The following is a 21,493-nucleotide window of genomic DNA, read 5'->3' as shown; positions in this document are numbered from 1 at the left end:
CAATTTGCAGATATTCTTCTAATTTCCATAGCATTCCTTAAAAACGTACTTATCCCAGGTGATTCCAGCTTCAGCCTTAGTCAGCAAACACTAGATAACAGAGAGCACACGCTTGTTTTGGATTAGTACCAGAAACATATGATGGCAGCATACTAATCCAAGAGGTTGCCATTAAAATCAGTACTTCAAGCAGAAAAACCTGCATTACTGATTTTTTTCTACTCCCTCAAGAATTAATTTTCTGTTGCTGTCTAGGTCTCTGTGGCCATTTTTACCTACTAGGTCACTTTATCTGAAAAAGTACAGATTCTAGAGAAATGAAAGGTACTTTTGGTCCACATTTCTTCCTCAGTCTTCCTTCACAGTCATGACTGCTCCCTGTACTATTGCAATCAGTTTTTGGTCTGAATCTAGGTCTTGCATGCAATCAGAGACAATATTTCTAGTTCTTTTTTCATTCAGTAGATCCATTGCTGGCAATGTCATGTACTTTTTACTGCAGTCCTCTGAATTACTCATAAATCTCACATTAGTACCTGCATATCTTGAGGAACTGCAAGAGGAGGCTTTGCCATTCTGCTCTGCTCTCCATCTAACAAAATGAATTCTTCCTTGCATGGAGGGATAGCTGGCTCAGGGTATTAATCTCTCTCCCCACTACATTTTGGGTTATGTGCAAAACATAATGAACTAAACATAACATGGCTGGCAGGGCACATCTCCTCAGCCAGCTGTCCTTTCTGCTCTGAGACAAATGCACCCAGAGCAGCCACACAAAGTACACCCCTTATTTTATCAGCAGTTTAACTTTTGCTAACAGCACAAACCTATGTGCATACTGTAGTCATAAGCTGCCTCTGAACGACCTGAAAGACAACTCTAGCCCTTCTCAGAACCTTGAACTTTTGAAAGCACTTCTTACAAAATGTCTTTCTAGTCAGTGCTATTAATTGCTATTAGCACTGTTCTGATTCATTGTGTCTAATTCTTTTTCTGCAACTTCTACTTGAATCACAATTGGTCATATTTACAGTGTGTTTTCATTGTTTTAGCATGTAGTGCTTCTTCCACTTCTAAATGTGGTTGTTCCGTTTGCATAACATTCCAAAGTACAAATTCAGCTCCCTTGGAGTTTTACTTCTGTAAAATTTAGTCTTGAGCTAAAAAATATAATAAGCATGCAGGATTTTCATTTTTTCTAACTATTGCCAATAAAACTATATACTTTTTTTCCCAGATATAATTGTATAGCTCTATGGAATACCTCAGAGTAACAATTACATGAAATTATTTAAAGTCTCCTTTTAAATCTGTCTTGAGATCTGTCAAAAGATAAAGACTATTTTTTTAATATTAACTTTATCAGAATAGTAATACCTGGTACTCTAACCAACTTTAATTAACAGCTCATTATGATGGAAAGTTGTTACTTATGGAGATACACTGTGTGTATAAATATGCTAATTTTTTCCCCATAATTAATGTGGGTGAAAGATAATTTGGGGAATCTGCCTTTGTACGATACATGAATTTCAAATTGATTTTATAAACCATCTCTATTCTTAAACCATTTGCTGTGTTCTGTCTGTTACTCAACATACTTTGGAGAAGGGGGGAATCTGTCCCAAAACAGGCTGATTATTAAAGATTATCAGTACCCAAACCAACACTACCTGGGGAGAACAGAAGAGTAGCAATATCCTTCATAAAGCTGTTTTTCCCTAACTTCTCTGGAGAAAGCTGAAAGAATCATATTTCCACAGAAGCAGAACAAAGGCTAAGGTGTCAGGTTGGAGACTGCAGAGCTTAAAGAGTTGGGGGTGAGGGGTGGAGGGGTAGCAGGAAGGCCAATGCTTGAACAAAGGATGGAAAGTTGAGCAGCAGAGGAAAAAATGGAGAGGTGACTGTTTGCCTACACCATCAGGTTAAAACAAAACAAAAATAAGCTGTCAGCAGACATTCAAATATACAATTTACCCAAGAAGCCACACAAAAGGGAATCTGAATCCTGTAAAAGTGAGAAAGAGACAGCATTTTTATTGCTTTATGCACAACTGCACATTTCTTGCAGTAGCTCTGAAACAAACTGCGTGGTTTGGTAACATTCACAAAGCTTCTTTTTGTCTCCTTTTCCATGTTGTGCTGAATTCCAGAGCTGTTGGATGCACTGCTGTCTGCACTGGGCTGGGGAGGTACCAAGGCAGCTGTATCATGAACTGATTTGCACATATAGACAATGAACAGAGAGCACTGTGCCTAAGCAGCATGCCAGAAAGCCTGGCAGAAGATAACAGTGGTGTTTATCCAGGCTTGAAGCAGCAAACTTGCTCATCTGGTGTGCTGAGGCCCACCAGGACTTGCCTGGCCCCTGTACCCCTGGGAAAGTTCAACTGGAAACTTCTCTGGGAAATGACTGAACAGCAAAACTATTCACCAGAGACTACAATATAGCACTGGCAAATATATTTAATATAATGTAAAATGCTCACGTCTAGCAGTTCAATTTCTGAACTTGTAATTTCCTCAAACTGCCATTAAACTACTTTGCTATAAAGCAGTATTTTAAAAGGAAAAAGTAATTACCAGTGACATCCAGGCACTTAAACCCAGGCATGAATCTCAGGAAACAATGGGAAACACCTCAACAAGAGCTGAACTTCAGTTCTCTACCTGCAGCATGATTTGTTTGAGACTGTTCCTCCAGAACTCGTGAACTCACAGCACTGAAACCCAAGGAATATAAGGGTGTGCATGTCCAGATGCAGGCTAGAAACACTAGTCCCTTCCAGCTCAGAGTATTCTGTGATTCTGTGACTGCCAACAGTTGTGGCACAAAGAATTTTATTTGAGGATATCGTACTTACAGTTCTGTCAGAAGGTAGAAACTTAATTCCAGTGATTTTCCAAAAAGCATGTGAGCAACGTGGAGCAGAGAGTGCAACTCATGCTGTGAATGTTTCTCAGTGTCACATGTGCAACAGTTAGAGGCAACCCATAACCTAAAACATGGTGTAGCAGAGTCATCAGGGAAGCAAGGATAACAAGAATCAAGCCAATTGGACTTCTCATTCCCAACAATCAGGACAAGGTGCTCAGAGATCTGGTCTCAAAGGTCCCCAAACAGTTACTTTAATTAACCTAACTCTGTCTCACTTCTATTCCTAAAACATGGGCTATCCTAGATCTTGCTGCCGTCTCTTGTGAAGCCTGTAGGAGAGATGCAGGGATCAGAAGATACATCCACATGGCACAATCCTACAATCCCTAAGCTGGGCAGGTAACAGATGGAATACCATCCACTTGAGTGCTGTCCCACCACCACTGGCTTCTGACTCCAGTGCCACCTTACTCACATTAGCCTGTGCAATGTTCCACAGGATAGGAACATACACCCTGTTCCAACCACACAAATATTTAATTACTACTATAGAAAGATAAGTGCAGTGACATCAGGAATCTCATCAAAACAAAAACAAAAAAAGTCAATTACTTTAATTCTTTGCCAAAATTCAGAGTCCTCCAAACCTACAAGACATTTAAGTAATAAGCATTTCAAAGAAAAATTAAGAATCAGAGTTAATGCTCAGTTAAGACAGATAACTCATGGGGAGATAAAATCTCCACCTTTCCACAAACTAAGAAAAAAATCATAGGTGTCTGTTCACCAAGTGCAAGCTACAACCAGAAGGCTGATTGTCCTCAGCTTCAGTTCTGCCAGAAAAACACAGCATAACACCATCATCCAAACAGCTCTGGTGCCATTCATGACTGGATCAAACGCAGTGGAACAACCTTTGATGTGAACAAAACAGACCACTTACCCCTCCCTCCCCAAAGACTGTTTTTATACCAAGAGAAACAAAGAGTTTGTTGGAGGGACCTGTAGTCTGCTCCCGTAATAGACTGTGGGTGTAATAATTTGGGCTGAAGAGAACATAATAAAGCTCTTCCAGGACATGAATTATGGCAGTGTTTGCACAAAAATAGGAGGTTGAAAAGCTAGAAAAGTCCATCTCAAATTTCATTACAGCCAGGAATGTCTATTCCAAAGCAGAACTAATTTTCTGGATTCTAGTGCACTTAAAAAAATACAGCCCAGCTTTTTCAACCACAGCAGATTCATTTGCTTCACAATTTTAACAACCTGACATTTTATTTCACTGAAATGCTACAGGTTCTCCATGTAAGAATGTGTCTCACACATACACTTCTCAACTAAACAGCGTTCTAAGTGCTGCTTACATGGAGGAGAAATTTATATTGAAAAAAATTGCAGAAGTAGTTCAGTAACCATGTATCTTTTGGTATGCAGTTTCAAAGCTTCATGTAGCTTGTCTGTCTGTCAGGATTTATTAAATCTATGTACCACATTAGAATAAACATTTGTTTCCACTTTTCAAAACATGTTCTTCTGTACCATAACTGGCATACAACTATTTAAAGATCCCAGGTTGCAGTCCACAAACAGAAATATTTGACACACAATGCCAGTCTCTCTCCAGACTGCTCTTCTGTACATCTGTGAGAACAGCAGGATGGCCATCCTCAGGCTGCAACAACAAATTGGCCAAGGAACAACTGGCTTCAGCAACTGGCTGGAAAAAAATCCATCCTTCAGCCTTGCCCCTTTATAGCAGTCCCTATACTCACTGCTTTACCCTTCGGTGAGCTTACACCAGATTTTAGATTTTAAATTAAAAGTTGCTGGTGGAGTCACAGTTCTGGGATACATACAGACATCTGGCTTGGCATTGTAAGGCAGCAGTGATCATTCCACAACTAATAAAAAACATTGTCAGAGAGAGCAGCATCTTTAATGGCACCTGTTGGCACTTTGTGTGTCACAGATCAATACAAGCAAAAGATGATGAATACCCTGTACAATGTGGGTTTTCCTCAAAGATTTTACTACAACATTTGTCAGGGAAATGCTAGTGCTGGTTGAATGTTGCACTGCAAGAGAGAAATGTTGCAAGTAGAAACGACAGGCAAAGCAGACCAACACCACCATCAGAAAGGCAGAACTACAAATAAACAACAAAGCATTGCTTAAAACAGGGCAGCAAATATGAGCTCCAGGTATGTCTACTGAAGGCTACAGAGGCTCCACTGCTTCTGGAAAAACAGAGTTCCCCACTTGAAATTGCCATGCTCTGCTCTCCTTCTTTACTCCAGCATTTGCCCAAGCACAGCAGAGCCATAGAGGATGCAGGGGTCAATGTTCCTCTGTTCCTTTAGAAGGAGTAGGTATAATAATTTCTCTCACTGCTATCATGTTTTGTTGAAGAAAATTTAATCACTTCTCCATCTCATGGTTTCTCCAAATGTCATTTCTCCTTTCCTAAAATTTCCTCTGAGCATTAAGAAACCATGTCCTGGAGAAGAAGGCAGAAGAGCAGTTGCTATTGAGGTGCAGTAAGGCATCCACCATATAACTTTACCATGCAGAAAGAAATCAGGAAACCTAAATTATGAGCTTCTTTCAAAAGGCAGTTGTAGAGGAAAAAGCTGAGTGGGATCTCTGATTCTCAGTACTGTACGACACTGACTTTTAAAAATACTTATTTCCAAATTTCTTGGTATGCTGAATTTAAAAAGAATAATAAAAAACCCTTTTAGCTCTGTCAGCAGCATGAGGGGCCAATTTCAGATATCTAGGGGTTCCACTTATTATTTGAGCAGTCATAGTTTGCATCCCATGCAGACATCTGGAGAGACTTAACTACTTTCATTAAGATTCTTTATCAGCAACAGTCCTTCAATTACAAGGGAAGAAAACAAAAATGTGTTTTAGGTGGAGCAGAAAGGACTCAGTGGGAAACAAAAAAAACTTAGGAAAGTCAATGAGTGATAAATCAACTGTATCTTCTAGGTAAGGTATTTCATCCCCGAGATCTCTTGGCAATGCATCTAACTTCAGCCTTTCTCTAACATCTATGAGTGACTATTGAACCAATGTTTCCATGCTGGCATGAGCCATATCCCTCATCCTCCACTGTCACAGTTGCAGTTTGCTGTTCAGGTTCAGCTCTGGTCACTAAGAGATGAATGGCTCTGAAGGCACTACTTAAGGTTCTCTCAGCTGCAGTGCACATGCTTTTATTTGCTGATAAGTAGAAAAGGAGTCCCTTACTGGAGGCCACCTCTTGATTCAATCACTGCCTTCCAGAGCTTCAGCACAAGCAATCTATTTCCTGCCAACCTCCTCAAAGCCACAGAGGCTCAGTACTGAATCTCCAAGGTGGAAACAACAGGTGCATGAAAACACTTAAACATCCCTTTCAGACAGTGATTCAGGCCCAGGGGGAAAAAAGCAATAGCTGTTATTTTTTGGTTCATTTACCCTGTCTTGCAATGGAAATGAGGCTGACGTAATCTTTGCCTGCATCTACCTCTTTTTCTGAGCTTCTTACTCCTTCTCTTACTTTTGTCTCTACCACCAGTAACTTTAGAACCTAGAAGAGTGATTTCAGCACAGTAGAGGTGCCTGAGGTTCTTACAGATTCCATAAAAAAATCACCTGAGTAGAGGAGAAATATCCTATAAGCCCCACAAGAAAAGGGAAATTGTACAATGGAAACTTGTACCGTTCAAGACACCAGGAAACCCACAGAGGAAGAAGTTCTTACTCATGCTAGCTAAAGTTTATAGTCACAGAACAAGAAACCAAAAACCTCTTAGTTCTGGTGTTATGGGTGTGTTGCATTCTGTTTGTCAGTGGCTTACCCTGAGCACACACAGGACAGTGCTGCTTCCTCAGTAAGAATGAATACATACCTATAGCCTTGATGGTGTAACTCTATCTGAACCAAGTGCTGCAGTCTGATAAATACAGTTCCTCTTCCTTGCATGCATTCACAGGAGCCAGAGAATATTACCTTTCCTTCATCTCTTTTGTCTCGCTGGAGCCACAAAGCTGATCTGGGTCCTTCCCCTTCCTTTTCAGAAAAAATCACAAGCAGCAAGCTCCCAGCTGTTGAACTTCAGGCCCCAAATCATGTTCTGGAGCAAAAACCATCAAAGTAAGGGGAGGAAAAGAAAAATAAGAGATTCTGCTTTTTAATGAGCTATTTCCCTGAACAAATAAGGTGCAGAGGATTCAAAGCAGAAGGGAATGTGCAAACTTGGGAAGTACAAGCTATCTACAGAGGGGTTCGTACTAAGAGGAGAACCAAGCACAGACTAGGGAACTGTTCGTTTGGCTCAGAAAACATCAGTGACTAATAATAATAAATTATAATGATGCAGGTGATCTCCAGGGTCCTCCACTGACTTGGTGAGCCAAAATGCATGATTCCTATCCTTGTCATGCATAGGATAAATATGCCACAGGGAGACAGAATTAGTCACCATGAGAGCATGGACAGTATAGGTTGATGGCTCTGCTCATGAATTTTAAGAGCCAGACTGCAGACAGGCATCTCAGCAGAACAGAGATGACAACCCATTAAGAGGAAATACAACACCTTTGGAGTGATAGGTCACAGAATTTCTATTTTAGGCCCCATAGTCAACCATATGATAGATTGTGATTGCCACCTAACTTGTGTGTCTGTGTGAGGAAGCGTGGTTTGGCTACCTCAGGAAAGGGACATTGTGAGATGCAGCGCTGAATGGAGGTCTGAATCAGGTCTGTACTTCATCAAGGGCCTACAGACATAAAACATATTTAACTGTTATGATTTGGGTTGGTTATCTTTTTCCCTGGAACAGAGCCATTTGGTATACTTTTGCAGCACACCATAAGCCAGAAGAAATAGTCAAGATTTTGTGGTGAAAAATTACTAAAAACATTCAAGAAAATAAAATCAAGACCAACAGCATTCTGAGACCTTGAGTAAAAAAAAAAAAAAATCTCTTTCTCAACATTTGCTTTGGCAGTCTTACAGTGTAGCATGCCAGACCAGTACCTCCTAGTAATCTGTTAAAATATTTATATGCTTGCACTATTTTAAATGCATTGGTATTTAAGGGGTTTGGGGAAGGCTGGAGAGACCAAGAGGAATAAAGAAACATGTCTCAGCACCAGCCTGAAGCACAATGATGAGATAAGGAACACTGGGCTAGCACAGCCTGCCAGAATCCAGGGACCTGATAGCTAGAATTTTTGGGCTACTTTAATTGAGACAAGTAGGAACTGTGTGGTCTGGAAGTGAGCACTGAGGTGCTGTCTCCACTGTTTTTCTGTGGGTTCCACTATGGTTTTACCCCCCAGATCCTACTGCAATTTTCACTCCTTCCCCCAAAACACCAAAGCTCAAACAATAAATCACCATTTTACAACCAGATGTAACTCAGTCTGGGCAGGGTCACAAGCACCAGTTTCCTCAAGCAAAAGTGTTTTCTGTGCTCACTGTGAACCAAAGAGAAACATTTTTGATTGCCTGTGCCAGGGCAGCACAGCCTTGCCAGAACAGTAGAGATGAGCTTCACACCCACAGAGCTCTCCTTCAAAGATTGATGCTGAAATCCTGGTAAGGTGTGCCAACTCCTACTCAAGGAAAGGGGGTCTCTGGCTAGCTGACAGTTGAAAAGATCCTGACGCCTACTTTCCAGCCAGCTGACAGATGTATAAGAAAGGCTGTCAACTCATTTCCCATAGAGCAATTTTAAAAAGTCTACCATCTTTCGGTTCATGTTGAGTAAGAACAACACACTGAACCCCTAAGTCCTTTTTAAAAAATGTGTACTGATTTCACCAGTATGAACCTGCCAGATCCAGCCAAAACAAACTGCTAGGTATTTTCTGTGAGGTCAAATAAACAAACTGTTCTGTTCAGTGAAATATCTTACCACAATATTTCACTCCATCAGTCCATTAAATTTTATGCTTCTGCATGTAGGAATGTTAGCTATCTGCAGACAGGAACTACCACTGCACCTTGGCCACATTAATGCTATTCAGAGGTAAGAACATTTCACTTGAAAAAACCAAATGAAAACAAGTGAACAAGCAAACAGAGTTTTAGCTGTCCTACAAGAGAAAATAATACAATTGTACTTCCCTAGGTCAAAGCATAAGCTCACCATTTGATTGCAACTTGTTTGATATCAATCTGTTAATATTTTTATAAAGGACCTTGAAGAATCAGAGGAAAAATAGCACAAAGAAAAGAGCAACATAAAGCAAACTTCAAGACATTTGATGAATACCCAAGTAGTGGAAGAAGTGAAAATGATTAATGATATAGTATCTGCACACAGCAACACAATGGAAGTAAGATAGCTGGGTTTAGAAAGCAAGGGCATTAACACACAAGGTGAAATGACCATGCACACACTGGTGGCTGAAGGACAAGGTGGCAGGAAACAAAACAAAGTTACTGTTGCCTGGAATACCTAGTACTAAAAAGCCAGGGCAGCAGGCCAACATGCTGATTAGAAAGAGCAAAGCACAGTAATTATTCCTCCCCTCTCATGAAATAGCAGCAGGGTTAATTTTGTTCTGGAACAAAAACCATATGCCATTGACGGAGCATTACAGGATCAGCTCAATATTCAAACCTAAGTGCCTAATAAGAACTTTTTTTCCTAAGACCTTGGCAGTGGAAAGAAACATCACATGTCTCATCATGCAAATTATTGCACTTTCTCCAAAGGGCATTAAAAGGGAACACACGTTTTTTAGTACAACCCTACTGAAAAAAAAAAAAAGTTTTGTTCCTTTTAAAAATTCTACAATCTAGATGAATTGCCATGAACTAAGGGAAATTCTGAACTTGTGCTCATATACTGAGCAAAATTCAGATTTGGAATACAAAATGTGATTGCTGCCTCAATTGCGTCCTTTAAAAAGCACACCTTGTGAGCTTTCTGCAAAATGAATTCAAACAGCCATTCCTCATAGCAAGGCAACAAAATCTAATACACTTAAAATTGCACACCATCCTTCTAGCTCTCATTTAGAAGAAAACCTTCTAGATGCAAAACAAGCGGAAATGATGTAGCTACATGTTATTATGCTGGCAGCCAAACCCAACACAATTCACAACGGACTTCAACTTCTTTTTGGTAGTGAAGGCAGCTAACTGAGATCCAGAGAAGCATAAAGGAAGGTGGACTTCGTATCAGTGTAAAGATTAGAGAAACTGCACTTTTACACATTAGCTTTATCTCTATTCTAGTACAATCCTGCATTTAATATTTCACATGAGGATGCCATACATTTTCCAGTCTGGTTCTGAGCTCCTCTGGGATGTTACAGATATCATGGTCACCACATCAAAGGTAAGCTTCCTACAGAATATGCAAGACTTTTGAAGAGACATCAAAACAATTTTAACTATCTCCTCTTGCACAATTCAAATCACACCTTTCTTGTTACAGGTGTACATCCAGCAATCTACCATAAAGTTCATTTTCAACAAATGGTTCTGTCTCTCACTATTTGCTATGATGCATTGAAAAAAAATAGGAAACATGGATTCTTTAAAAATGTAGGCTATTGATCATCAATAGCAATACTTTTGGAACTGCCACAGCAAAGGTTTTTAATTGTTCTTATGATACAGGTATTATAGAAAGAGTTGCTATTAAAGTGGAACCCTGGAGCTTATCTTTTTATTTCTCATTATTCCGTTTTGGCCAGAAACCTCAGCAAACCTCTCTGCCACTGCAGCCAATGCAATGCACAGCAACATTCCCGCTCAGTGACTAGAACAGTGATGATTACATTGTCTGCTTTTATGCTGTCCAACAAGCTTGTTAGTTCCCTTAGTAGTAAAGGACTTGTCTGTCCTTATGACTTCTTCCTCTCTGAACTTCATTCAGACATTACATCTACTCCAAGACCACAACTCACAAGATCCACCACAAAAAAAAAAAAGGCCTTTAAAGTTTTTGACACTATACTCACACTGAAGGCATTTACTGTTTAGACATCTCCCACACTATTCAAAATATTTCCCCTTCTATTACAGGTTTTTTTAATGTAAATCTATAGAATAAAGGAAGGCTGCAATTGTATGTCATTCATTTCTGCACTAGATCTATTTTAATAACAATAAAGTATGAAAAAAGTATTGAAACCTTTAAACTGGAAGGTAGCTAGCCTCAAACACTCTTGGCTTTAAAACATGAACTAAGGAGCTCTTTATAAAAACAATCTTGTCTTTTGTAGTTACTCATTATTTGGATCCTGAGTTTTCACAGCCTTTTACACAGAACATACAGGAGAGGGAAGCTGAAAGGCAAGGTCCAGAGCTGTTAGTGTGGTAAGCATCTCATTTTATTTTTGTCCTAGTTTAGCAGGTGGGACCAGTTATCACTGTGTGGGGGTGATCAAAGCTGTGTATTCTACCCCCTCTATTCATTTCCCAAGGACAATGGACCATTAGCAGCAGCTGCCCAGGGAGTCATTATCACCTTCACACTCAGCCTGGGGGGGGGGGGGGGGGGGGGCGTGGCTGCAAATGGGCCATCAACAGTTCAACAATACCCCATGACTCCCAGAGTTAATCACCCATTGTGTGAGTCCCTGCCCTGGGGGAGGGACTGGGTGTTCCCTGAGGGTACATAAGTGGTGGGTAAGAAGACCTCGAGTACCTCCTGTCGGATCCAGAGGAACAGCAGAACCTCAACAGGAGGAGATCACCGCTCTCAACCAGACTACAGCCATCACCTGCACTGACAGGTTTCTCACTTCTTTTTGCTTTGGACTTGGGGGGAAACATGCGGGTCTTAGCACAAGGGCTAACAAACCCCTTTGGGTTTGTGCTACAGGGCACTGGGTTATACTGCTAGCTTTTGAGTTGAAAGCAATTTCCCTTTGTGACAGTGTATTTATTGTAATATTATTATTAAATTTTAGCCTCTGACTTATAGTCTCTCTTGTTGTGAGTTCATTTTCCCTGCTGGTTTACCTTTAAACCAGCACAGCTTTGCCTCCTGCTCCATGAGTACAAATGCCAAGAAGCATCCATCTCAAAGATATTTCATTTCACATGAACCTGATAGTTACTGCTATTTTTTAAAGGTGATTTTTAGCCTGGACTAGGGATCTCATCACACCACTTTTCAAGAGAGGAGGGTGATCTATATCTGAGTAGGTAAGAGCTAGTGGGGACCATGAGACAACAGAGAGATCAAGCACCCTGAGTGTGAGAGCTGGCCAGCACAGCCTCGAGAAGGCTGCCCAAGGACCAGCCCCTGCCTGCAGGAAACCTGCCCTAGGGCAGCACACTCAGGGTCTGCTGGGGTGCAAAGGTGCTAAAATATCCCTCTAATCACAAGTTTTCTGGCTGCTATCTTTTTGATCCAATTATATGATTGACATTAACAGACTTAATCTCTCCCATAGGGAAAACGTACACTAATTTGTGTCCTGTTTTTATAACCCCTTATTCAAAAAAATTCTTTCCTGTTTATGTTTTATATGCTTTAATAGTAAAAAGATGTTTCTTCAATACTAGTAGTTTCTGGCAGAGACTTAGAAGGTTACAGGTTACAGTGACTACTTGTCAAGTGGTATGTTTTCCACTTGGGCCTAATTTAACCATAATCCTGCCTAAACCTTGTGTTGCTTCATAATTTTTGTAGCTGTAACTTATCTAGATTAGGTATTTTGAATCATGAATCTATGATTATAATGAAGTTAACCATATTTATGTTGCTGACAGAAATTACACATAATTTTCTTCCTTGTTTATCTTTTTAAACACTGAGATTTGAAGTAGAATTTTTCAAAGGCAGAAAAACCAGAGGAGGCTTTCCTGCCTAAGGAGTTATTTGAAATTTGGCACTGCACTTTAAATTTAGCCTGTACTCTAACTCTGTCAACCTTTGAATGGATCAGGATGTGCGATCAATGGTTTTGCTTTTAAAAATCTGTCCATTACCATTTTGGTGAATTACTTGCTTGATTAGTTAAGGAGAACAGGTCAATGGTTAGTGATTGCTCGTGAATCCCAAAAGTGGGAGTCAGCACCTGCCTGCCTCCTCCCTATCTTCAGCCTGTAGATTTAGCCCTTCCTGTGAGGGTGGTGTCTTTGAAAGAGTGCTGCTAGGGGTGTGAGTTGCCAGGGAGGCTTTCCAGTTACCTCTATGAACAAGCAAGCATGGATACAACTATAGTAGAAGTTATGGTTTTAGCACAGCTTACTTCTGCACCTGAATTAAAACTGACTGTAAGTCTGTTGACACAAAATTGTGTTAGCACAGTTCTAGTCATGAAAAAAAAATCTAGTATAGAGGAGTACTTAGCCACACTTTTTTTTCCAGTTTCCATTTGCAAAATGAAGTTCTCTTTGCCCATAACAAGAGTTGAAATATTCCATTACAAAGGTTGTCACAACAATCCTGGCTTTAGGTATTGTCAGATTCCCTACCCCAATCTCATTTTTCACTCCCACAACTAAACTAGCTGTGTTTAGATGACATTTCTGTGGTTCTCTTGTGAGCTGATCTGATTTTAAAATATCCCTGTACTTTTGAGAGATTACTTCTGAAAGTGACTAGTTTCCAGAGCATGGCCACCAGTTTCAAAACATGGCCACACCCTAAGCTTAAAGGACACTTTAAGACAGAAGAGTAAGACTATCCCCCATGAGAGATGGTAACATTTGTGCTAGTCAGTTATCCATAACAGTATGTTGTGGATCTGAAATGCCAAGCACGCAAGAAATGATGACTCTACCAAGTACTCTGCTAAAATGCATCATATTGAAAAAACTGAACTGCCATAACAATACACCTTTATTCCAATTGTAATGCGAAACATGCTGTTACCTTTTAAAATGAGACACACAAGAGAGAATACCCAAGATTTTCTCTCCCATCCTACTTCTCTGCCCAGTGTTACCCAAGATACCACTTCAAAGTCACCTCCTGGCAGATGCTGCTGACAGTCTGCAAATTAACCATCCTCATGTGTAATCTACCCTTCAATTACAACCCTTCCTCCCACCTCCCTCATCCCATGGAGGGCATCCACTGTCCTGCAACAGACTTCCACTCCGTGGGCACATCACACCAGCAGTAGCACAAAGAACTCATTCAGCTCAGGAACTTTCTGATAGGGCCACATGCTAATGAACTTGTTAAACCTCCCCTTCTGAAGTAAACTTTGTTCTGGTTACACCTAAATATTAGATTCTCAAAAGATATGTGGACAGGCTAGAGAGAGTCCACAGAAAGGCCAAGGCTGATCCAAGAAGTGGGAAGCCTGTCATATGAGGAAAGTCTGAGCAAACTAGGTTTGTTCAGCCTTGAGACACCTCCTTGTCATGTTCCAGTATTTAAAGTGTGGCAACAGAGATGATGGAGACTCCCTTTTCACAAGGAGTCACATGGAAAAAATGAGGGGTAGTGGATATAAGTTACTCATGAGAAGATTCCAACTGGACACAAGAGGAAAATTTTTCACAGTGAGAATGATCAGCCATTGGAAAAATCTCCCTGGAGAAGTGGTCGATTCCCCAACATCAGATACTATTAAGATTCAGATGGACAGGGTGGAGGACCACCTTGTCTAGACTGCACTTTTGTCAAGACAGTTTGGGCCAAATGATCCTTGAGGTCCCTACAAGCCTGCTATGCTACACTCTATGATTATGATAATTATTTTTAATGAAACTAAACATCCTGTTCAGATAAGGATTTGATATAAATCTTAGGTAGTTCCCAACAGGCATGCTGGAATAACAGCTGAATCTCCCAAACCAGACCTGTTACTCAGATATTGCTAGCCCTTGGAGTTAAAACAAGAACAATCTCAATATGAAGTGATGAACACTTAGTCCTTACACTGTTGTTCACAATATGTACAAGTTTCTTAATTTCTGTGAAAATACCCCATGCAAGAAAACGTTTTGTTGCTTTCATTTTTATCATTCCATGCTCCTGTTACAAAGATAATTTGAGGCTTAGACAAGTATTAACACATAGTTGGACTCTTTTGTATAAACCCATTCACCTACATACAGACTTTTATTTTATGAACAAAGGCATGTCTACATGGGGCTAAGCCAATGCTTGCTATAAATATAAGAACATAATATCTCCATTCTCCACTTTGCACTGTGTGAGAGAACTACATAAGGAGAATCTGTTCAGGCCATGTATTTCAGCTGTGCACTTTCTGCAGTCTAGAAAATAATCTACAGTGTGGTAACGTCTCCCTCTGTCTCTGCTTCACTTACTCTTAAAGAAAGTTGAAAACCACTTGTATTTTTCATTTCACAAGCCTGGCATGATGAAAAGACATTTTGCAAGTTTTCTCAGATACAATGCAATTTGCTGAATAGAAACACATCTTCTAGAGGAAGGTCTCTTATGAATTAAGTTTTCCAAATAGAATAATGAAGATAAAATTTTAGATGTTTAACAACTAAAAGGCAGGGGAGCCATGCCAAAAGAAATACCAAACAAGAAAAACAAAAATTCCTTGTTTCCCTTAGTGCTCTCACAGCTGCACATTCAGACAACAATGGGCTTCATCAACAGCATCAAATCATTGCAAAGTCAGTTAAGGATGAAAATAGTGAATTCACCTGTGTGAATGTCTTACATGAGAAGGCAAGCTGAAGCTACAACACAAACCCCTGCAGAAACATCCTTTCCAAGAACCCCTGGATATAAGAATGAAAGAAAAAAAATTAGAAGTAATCACTTCACACTAATAACAGATTGTCTTAACTCTAAGGAACCATTCTACTTAAATCCTTTCACAAATAAGGACACTGTATTTCCCAGTTTAATGCCTTGGGAAATAGTTGTCTTTTATTCAAAATTTGAGGTGTGCTATCAACAGTCTTATGATGTAACTGTGAAAAAAATTGTAAAAATGTTCCACATTTCCTCCTACATTACTCTCTTGCAGCTGTCTCTGCAGTAACCCACCTTCATTAGCGGAGATCCCAAAAGACCTTCTTCCTACCTCAAAAGATCATCTTCCTTCTTTTAGACTTTGCTACCTGCCAGCCTTGCCTCATCTGCAAAGCTTTTACTAAAAACAACTGCTCCCATTCCTTGTCTGCCTGTTTTGCTGCTTACCTGCTGTACTTATTTTTGCCTCACCAAAGGAGTTTTAAATCCACTCTAGTAGTTAGACACTATGGTGAATAGGAGTCACAAGTACAGAGATCAGAAGTAAAAACTTTATTCCAACTTTCCTTAAAAGTTAAGCTTTCAAATGGCTTGCAAATTTCCCATGTCTTTGTACTGCTCATTTTAAACTTAGTCATATTCTCAAACCTATTTGTAAATCAAATATTCCTGTTCAGATTCTCTTTATGATAGATGACAGGAATTCTGCTTGCTTTGCAAGGGATGTCTGATGAGTGAAGGCCTGTCTGTGAAAAAAAAACATTATAATGATCCATAGATACAAGAAATACATGCACAGAAAATCTGATTTCCAGCTGCCAGCAATTCTATGCTGCCTCAGAAACTGACTTCCACACCATTGTATCTGGGAACATGTACCACCTTGGACATGGGAGAAGTGAACTAGTCTTGCAGAAAGCAGCTGCATACAAAGAATAGCCCATAAAATACTGCAACAGGGGTTTTGCCATTTTAGAAAATCTGGAACACACAGATTTTGTTGGAAGCCCTTCACAGCTTCCAACATTAAGTCACTGCATGTTCACTGCATTTAAGAGACCTTCCTTCCATGTGGTAGCCCCAGGATAAGCCTGTGCCTGACCCAGCCTAACTGCTGCAAGGGATAAAAATCTACTGCACTGCCTAAACAAGAATGGACTGTGGCAGGACTTGTCCCTTTTTCTTTTAAGGATACCTTCTGAACTCCAATGCTTCCTAATCACAGTGCAGGCACTGACAAGAGGTAGAACACAGCTGTACCAAATGAACACATATTAGAAATAGGGAACTAAATCAAATTCTATCTGGTGATAAATCAGCAATCCATATCCAAATAAACTGCACTCAAAATCTCATAATTTCTAAACAAGAGCAGAATATGATTTGCCTTGCAACAGGAGACAGTAGAGTGACACGTTTCCCCCAAGTGATAGGAAAGGACCTCACAGAAGGAAAAAACACACACACACAAACCCTCAAATCAAATAAACTGCTGCTCACTGAACAGCTATATTTAAATTCATAGCCTTGAGACCAGTTATGCTATGTGTGAAGCAAAAAAGAATCTGGGGCAGTTTAGGCATAGCTCTTTGTAATTGTGGGAATCTTCAGAACTGTCTAGGACATTTTTTTATAAAGAGCACTAGAGAATGGAGAAAAATACCAGTATATACATGTCCCAAACAATATTATGTAACATGGCATTGCTAATTAGGTATACAGTAACAGGTAAGACAGGGGAAAATATCTGCCTCCATCAAGAAAAAAACCCCATGTAGATCTGAAGAAATGGCACGAAGCTGTATCAGGGGAGATTTATATTACATATTAGAAAAAGGTTCTTCACCCGTAGGGTGGCTGGGTGCTGGAACAGGCTTTCCAGAGAAGTCGTTACAGCACAGCACTAAGCCTGAGAGAGTTCAAGAATAGTTTGGATGATACTCTTGGCCACACGATGGGATTCTTGAGGATGGTCCTGTGCAGGGTCAGAAGCTGGACTTGATTCTTGTGGATTCCTTCCAACTCAAAATATTCTGTGATTCTGTAATTTTGAAACATGCAAGTTCAGACTTGAGAGGTAAAGTGTTAGGATTTTACTATAAGAATCTTGTTATTAATTCAAATCTTTTACATAATTTCTAGTGTATATGAATTTGAGAGGCTCACTGGATTCACCAACGTTTTCTCAGGAACGCACACAAGCCCCCAGGCCGAAGACACACAAAAGGACTTAGGTAGAAGGACAAAGCTCCTCCCAGTCAAACTTTAAGTCTTCTTCAGGGTTCCTAAAATTTTCCAGGCTTCTTCACACTAACGATGTGTTACCATGTTTTTGTTACATCTTTGTTCTTCCTCCCATAAAAACAATTTTTATGCTTGTGATACATAATCCACCATTACATGATATTTCACAGTCACAGACAGACTCTGTGGCACTAACAAAGAACTAGAAGTCTCTCGGTAAGAGCCTTTTCTTTCTGACTACTGAACTACTTCATGTGTGTGTATGTATGCATATATTTTTGATGCCTACATTTTTAATGTAATTATTTATGCTCAAAACCCGGATGAGCTATAGTGATATTTACAATTTAACTTTTTGCAATAACTGCATTTGTCTGTTGAGTGATTTATTTTTTAATTATAATATTGCTGATGCCTTTGCATCTGCTGCAACACATGTAACTGCCAACATATATGGTCCAACAACTCAGCCTTTACTTTCTCAGCATATCCTCTAGGCCCACATTCCTGTGCATGTGGTTTCAGGTCACATTAATGAAATATTCATTTGTATATCTCATTGGTTTTCCATATCTAAGGAAAATGTGCCATGGTCACTCATTGATTTTCCTTTTGGTTATAGTTAGGAGAAAGCTGATCTTATTATCATCTCTGAATATCCAAGACACTTTCAATGATCTAGTAAAAAATTTTCTATACTTGTCTATCTCCAGACTAAAATGGAACAATTAATTAACAGTTAAGGTGAAACCAAATATCACTGGCATGGGGGAAAACAACTTTTCAATTATTATTTTAAAAGAAAGTCAAATAAACTACTGAAAAAGAAAGGCAATGTTATGGAAAGCCTTTACAAATACACAAATTCTGGAAAAATAAAAATGCTCTAATAAGACTCTACACAACTTCTTACTTTCACCATTTACCTTAACCCATCTTCAGTAAAGACTGCAAAGAAATATGATCAGTGCATGTTGTATATTCATGTCAAAACCGCATTTGCTAGATGTTTCAGCTGACAAACACTGTGTCAAGCTTCCTCTGGTCTAGAAAAATCCTCTGACAGGATAGATATGCAGACAGGGTACAGCTTATCAGCAATATTTCTCATCTTGCAGGCAGAGAATGAATCCAATAGATGAGTGTAAGCAAACAGAACTCCAATGGGAATGTCATAAGGATGAAGGCAACTGGAAATGGGAAAACCCAAATCAATGTTTCATCTGCAGAAGACAAGCCAAGATCTCTAGGTTCCTTGACCACAGCCACAAATTCAGTACACTTCTCAAATCTGTAGAGGCAAGCAGCAAATGCCCCCTGAGCTTCAGATAGAAATCAATACTGTTCCGATTAGAAGGCCAAAGTTTTAGAAAGATCTATGCCCCTGCAACTGAAGAATACATTGTTTCTGGGAAATCTCTAATCTCCTAGAGTCATTACCTCACCTCTGAGGCTGGATGGAGATGATTTCGATCTGCACCCCCTGTTGCTTACAGAGACAAAAAATTACAACTTTCGAAAGACACTTGTGTATTAGCTTGATCCCAGTTATCACTGTGATGCTGCCCAACCTCCTCACAGCCTCTCAGGTGTTGCAGCACCCCAAAACAGTCAGTGGCATGCATGACTTTATTGAAACCTCCTACAGAGTGCAGGAACCTCTCTATTTGATTCCTTCTGCCCAGGTCAGGACTCCTTAACACAGTCAGAGCAAGCTCTGTTCCATAGACAAACTGGACACGTTTCTCTCTACTCCTCATTAGCAAATAAGAATTGAAGTATGGTGCTTTTCTGGGAAAGTTCACAGACAATAGCATGAGGGTAAAGGGAAACACTCTATCAGAAATTAATAGGTGACAGAGAGGACAAACATACTAGAAAAGTCACTAGCCACTGCTAGCTTTCTGAGCATGACAACAACCCTTGTATTTTTTCTGATGAACAACCTCCCCTGTGACAAATTTCTGCATGAGCCACTTTAGGATTCCAGCCTCTACCCAGCCACATATACTATTAAGCCCACTTATCAAAGAACAACAAACCTTCAAATATTCAGTTCTTCTGGTATTGACAAGGTTTGTAGTGAAAATACACAACAGCTTGTTATATTTGCTACAGACCTACAATTACTTTTTGCACATACTCAGAAGATGGGGGAGGGGGGAGGACATGTGGATTTCATATGACTTTGTTTACTCCTTCTTTCTACATTCACTAAGATTTGAAACATCTGAACTCTAACCACAATTTGGGGGTTTTTTTGTCGCCAACATCATATCTTTCATACTGCCATTTGTTTCAAAAAATTGCTTCCATTGCCATGGACTTGAGATTTACAGCTGAAGCTGGCAGAACCATTTCTGAGCACCATATATCAAGGGGAGAAAAAAAGAAAGTTCATAAAGAAAAGCTGAGTTCTGCCTTAATTATTAAGAGACTGTTACATCACAAAAGCAGTGAGGAGATTTAGGGAAAGTGACAAAGTCACAAAAGTCAATTTCAGAAGCACCATCCATTTTAAAACTCACAGTTGCATATGGCAGTGGTAGTTGAATATCTCCATGAGTTCTGACATTTTTACCCTGCATTTCTCAGTCCAGGCCAAACATTCCAGCATTTTCTTTTGTCATTCACCTCATGCTGATGTCAGGCCAGACCACCCAGTTGTTTGCATTTCTTTAGTTTTTTGGAGACTCAGAGTGTCATTGTTTATGCCTCATCTGCCTTTTTCTGTGGATTAAGAAGGAAGAATTCTTTGGGAGTTTTTCATTTTGCTGCATTACATAGTATATTATCCAATCAGCTTATAAATCAGAGTACACACTTCAAATTCATGACTGAACAATCTACATACTATATACTCTACTGCCATCAGGCATGAATTTCACATAGTTTTCACTTAATTTATTCATTAAAGATAACAGTCAGTGCTATAAGTCAACCTGGTTATATGATGAGAATAATATTCAAAGATTTTTATTTCCCAGTTTGCATGTGGAATTGGCATAACCCCATGTGTACAGCACATCCAGCTAAACAAAATATTGAAAGCACACACATAAAAAACCATATTGCTTATTTATACAGAAACCACTTGCATGTTGAGCTCACAAAATATTTCTCTAAATACTCTTGTAATTTATTGTAATAATGAGCTCTGCCATGAAATAACATGGAAGCAGAGAATTCTTTAAAAAATTAAAAATAAATCAAACTTCATACAAGAATCTGTTGTTGCAACCTATTCACAACATAGCAATATACTCAGTGATGCACACACAGAGACAGAACTGAGTCTGAATGTGCGATTACTGATCACCAGCATCAACAAACCTGCCATGAATCTGCTATGCAAAGTGGGGATGAACAGAAGATTTGCAAGCACTGTGAATGTTATGCCTGGCTCTACAGAGACACTGGTGTGGTGTATCATAGATTAAAATAAGCCAGATGATGATTAAAGAGAGCACTTAAGTAATTATAGTCCTCCTTTACAACACAGGACACATGGGAAGAACACAATCTGACCAGAGGGATCAGCTTTCCAGGTTGGTCATCTGTCACAGGGCAGGTGACAATGATCTTCAGTTTATACAGATATTTCAATACATTTGGTGAAATGCTGGTAAGCACAGGATAAACTCTGGTACTGCGTAGAAAGCTCTGTGCTATCCCTAGAGAAATTAGACTCTTGCATGGAGCCATC

This window comes from Pithys albifrons, chromosome 4 (assembly GCF_047495875.1).
Source record: "Pithys albifrons albifrons isolate INPA30051 chromosome 4, PitAlb_v1, whole genome shotgun sequence".
Classification (NCBI taxonomy): Eukaryota; Metazoa; Chordata; class Aves; order Passeriformes; family Thamnophilidae; genus Pithys; species Pithys albifrons.
This window is presented reverse-complemented; position numbering follows the sequence as displayed.